Raw genomic sequence first — 4598 nt, forward strand, 5'->3', positions numbered from 1 at the left:
AGGTTGTCCATTTTATTGGCATAGAGTTGCGTGTAGTAGTCTCTTAGGATACTTTGTATTTCTGTGGTGTCCGTTGAAAGTTCTCCTTTTTCATTTCTAATTTTATTGATTTGAGTCCTCTCCCTCTTTTTCTTGATGAGTCTGGCTAAAGGTTTATCAATTTTGTTTATCTTCTCAAAGAACCACCTTTTACTTTTATTGATCTTTGCTACTGTTTTCTTCATTTCTATTTCACTTATTTCTGCTCTTAGCTTTATGATTTCTTTCCTTCTATTAACTTTGGGTTTTGTTTGTTCTTCTTTCTCTAGTTCCTTTAGGTGTCAGGTTAGATAGTTTATTTGAGATTTTTCTTGTTTCTTGAAGTAGGATTGTATTGTTATAAAGTTCCCTCTTAGAATGGCTTTTGCTGCATCCCATAGGTTGGGATCATCGTGTTTTCAATGTCATTTGTCTCTGGGTATTTTTTTATTTCCCCTGTAATTTCTTCAGTGATCTCTTGGTTATTTAGTAATGTATTGTTTAGCCTCCAGGTATTTGTGGTTTTACATTTTTTCCCCTGTAATTTATTTCTCATCTCATAGCATTGTGGTCGGAAAAGGTGCATGATATGATTTCAATTTTCTTAAATTTACTGAGGCTTATTTTGTGATCCAAGATGTGATCAATCCTGGAGAATGTTCCATGTGCACCTGAGAAGAAAATGTAAACTGCTGTTTTCGGATGGAATGCCCTATAAATACCAATTAAATCTATCTGGTTTATTGTGTCATTTAAACTTGTGTTTCCTTATTGATTTTCTGTCTGGATGATCTGTCCATTGGTGTAAGTGAGGTGTTAAAGTCCCCCACTATTATTGTGTTACTGTTGATTTCCTCTTTTATAGCTGTTAGCATTTGCCCTATGTATTGAGGTGCTCCTATGTTGGGTGCATATATATTTATAATTGTTATATGTTCTTCTTGGATTGACCCCTTGATCATAATGTAGTGTTCTTCCTTGTCTCTTGTAACATTCTTTATTTTAAAGTCTATTTTATCCGGTATTAGTATTGCTACTCCAGCTTTCTATTGATTTCCATTTGCATAGAATATCTTTGTCCATCCCTTCACTTTCAGTTTGTATGTGTCTTTAGGTCTGAAGTGGGTCTCTTGTAGACAGCATATAAATGGGTCTTGTTTTTGTATCCATTCAGAGAGCCTGTGTCTTTTGGTTGGAGCATTTAATCCATTCACATTTAAGGTAATTAGCGATATGTATGTTCCTATTACCATTTTCTTAATTGTTTTGGGTTTGTTTTTATAGGTCCTTTTCTTCTCATGTGTTTCCCACTTAGAGAAGTTCCTTTAGCATTTGCTGTAGAACTGGTTTGGTGGTGCTGAATTCTCTTAGCTTTTGCTTGTCTGTAATACTTTTGATTTCTCTTTAGAATCTTAATGAGATCCTTGTCAGGTAATCTTGGTTGTAAGGTCTTCCCTTTCATCACTTTAAATATATCATGCCACTCCCTTCTGGCCTGTAGAGTTTATGCTGAGAAATCAGCTGTTAACCTTATGGGAGTTCCCTTGTATGTTATTTGTCATTTTTTTCCTTGCTGCTTTCAATAATTTTCCTTTGTCTTTAATTTTTGCCAATTTGATTACTATGTGTCTCAGTGTGTTTCTCCTTGGGTTTATCCTGTATGGGACTATGCGCTTCCTGGACTTGGGTGGCTATTTCGTTTCCCGTGTTAGGGAAGTTTTCGACTATAATCTCTTCAAATATTTTCTCTGGTTCTCTCTCTCTCTCTTCTCTTTCTGGGACCCCTATAATGCGAATGTTGTTGCGTTTAATGTTTTCCCAGAGGTCTCTTAGGCTGTCTTCATTTCTTTTCATTCTTTTTTCTTTATTCTGTTCCGCTGCAGTGAATTCCACCATTCTGTCTTCCAGGTCACTTATCCGTTCTTCTGCCTCAGTTATTCTGCTATTGATTCCTTCTAGTGTAGTTTTCATTTCAGTTATTGCATTGTTCATCTCTGTTTGTTCCTTAATTCTTCTAGATCTTTGTTAAACATTTCTTGCATCCTGTCGATCTTTGCCTCCATTCTTTTTCCGAGGTCCTGGATCATCTTCCCTGTCATTATTCTGAATTCTTTTCTGGAAGGTTGCCTATCTCCACTTCATTTAATTGTTTTTCTGGGGTTTTATCTTGTTCCTTCATCTGGTACATGGCCCTCTGCCTTTTCATCTTGTCTATCTTTCTGTGAGTATGGTTTTTGTTCCACAGGCTGCAGGACTGTAGTTCTTCTTGCTTCTGCTGTCTGCCCTCTCTATCTTGTTCTTTGTTTGGACCATATTCCTTTGTTTTTTAATTTTGTTTGACTTTCTCTGTCTCTATGAAATTAGGCAAAACAGTTACCTATCCTGGAGTTGAAGGTGTGTCCTTGTGTAGGAGCATCCCTATGCAGCCTGCATGTTCCTATGGCTTTGAAAAGAGAGCTGGAGCTAAAGTGTGAGGGGGCCAGGGCTTTTTCCAGGGCATGACAATGCTGTCAACATGGTGGGGGTGAGTTGAAGTTGGGTGGGTGGTTGAGGGCTAGACCAGAGTTTGGTTCAAACTGGGGCCTCTCCCAGAGTGTACTGGTGGCTGTGACATTTGGGGGGTAGGGGTAGAGCCAGAAGTACTAGTGCTGGAGCCTGGCATGGGCCAGAGATTTTCCCAGGATGTGTTTGCAGCCACCAATTTGGCAGGGGTGGGCTAGATCTGGATCAGGCTTCTCTGAGGGTGCACTGGTGGCTACCATTTTGGTGGTAGGGCTAGAGTTTTAGGGTCTAGATGGGAGCTCAGTGCAAGCTGGGGTTTCTCCTGAGGCACACTGACAGCTGCTGCCTTGTGGGGGCTGGAGCTGGAGCAAGAGGGGTTGAAGCTAGAGAGGCTAGAGATGGAATCTTACACAAGCTGGGGCTTCTCCAACGGCACACTGGCATGTGCTCCCTTGATGGGGAGGCTAGGGATGAAGGGAATAGACTGAAGACTGCAGAGTCTGGTCCAGGGGCTTCTCCTGGGGTGTGTGAGGGCTGATAGCTTTGTTGCAGTGGTAGTTGGAGCTGCAGCCCGATGCGGGCTGGGGGGTGTGCTCGGGTGGTCTTGTCAGCTTCGCTAGAACACCAGGAGCTTTTCAATCAGCTACCTCTGTGCTGTTACTGGAAGCAAATAAGTTTGTGTGCATGTCCCTTAAGGGTGGATTCTCAGTTTCCTATAGCTTTCAAGTTCTCTCAGTGGTAAGCCCCACTGGTTTTCAAAACCTGTTAAGGGGGCTGACCTTCCCAGTGCTGGACCCCAGGGCTTGGGTGCCCAATGTGCAACTTGAACCCCTCACTCTTTAGGGAGGATCTTTGAGTTTGTGATATCCCCTTTCCTTTTGGGTCACCAGACTGGGGTGCAGATCTTGACTAGATCACTTCTTTTCCCATCCTACCCATCTCAGTTTGTGTGTGTGTCTGTGGGGTTTTTTTCCCCCTTTATATCCTTAGTCATAGAAGACTCATTCTGCTAGTCTTCAGGTCGTTCTCAGAGAGAGTTGCTCTATATGTAGTTGCAGTTTTGCTATGTTCGTGGGAGGAAGTGAGCTCAGTGTCTTCCTGCTCTGCCATCTTGATCCTGCCTTCTATAATAGCAGTTTTAAAGTCCCTGTCTATTCATTCTAAACTCTGGCTTTGCTTGCTTGTTTATTTTCCTGTTAACTGCTTTTTGTCTTGATTACAAGGCACTATTTCCTGCTTCTTTTTGTCTGTGTGGTAACTTTGCATTCTATTTTATTTTTGAGAGAGTCCCCATTATTTACTGTTCTTTTTAAGTGTTTTGAATTTTATTTTGACTTGTAGTAGTTTACAAGCAGATTTTTAAAATTCTGTCAAGCTTATTTTATGTTTATTAAGATGGGTTTACTTTGCATTTTTCCTTAATCCTAATGTGTAGTCCTTACTTTAAGCATGGACTCCTAGGATTTCACTTGAACACATAAAGAGCTCAGTAGTATCTCTCCACTCTAGCTGGGCTGCAGCTCCAACTTCTCTCAGGATTGCATGGCTTATGATATCTCTGATTAGATCTCTATACCCCCATCAACTGTTCTTTGCTATACTTCGTGGTTTCTCATTCTGTATGTGACCCCAGAAGACATTCTTGTGTAGGAACTGTTTTACTTATTTTTGTACATTCAGAAGTGTCTCACAGAGTGCTTGACATATGGTTACTCTCAGGAAATATGATTTTAAATGAACTATTTATTCAAAAATAGATCAAGATTATGCAAAACTCTGTGTAGAAAAAACAAAGTGAGACTCTTTTTAAGAATTTAAATATGGGAGAGTGGGTGAAATGAGTGAAGGTGGTCAAAAGGTACAATCTTCCAGTTAGAAGATAAGTAAGTCCTGGGGGTGTAATGTATAGCATGGTGACTATAGTTCTGTTAACAATACTGTATTGTAAATTTGAAAGTTGCTAAGATAGTACATCTTAAAAGTTATCCCAAGACAAAAAACTGTAACAATGTGTGGTAACGGATTTTAACTAAACTTACTGTGGCAATCATTTTGCAATATATCCATATATCAAATCA

The sequence above is a fragment of the Physeter macrocephalus genome, chromosome 5 (assembly GCF_002837175.3).
Source record: "Physeter macrocephalus isolate SW-GA chromosome 5, ASM283717v5, whole genome shotgun sequence".
NCBI classification, from domain to species: domain Eukaryota; kingdom Metazoa; phylum Chordata; class Mammalia; order Artiodactyla; family Physeteridae; genus Physeter; species Physeter macrocephalus.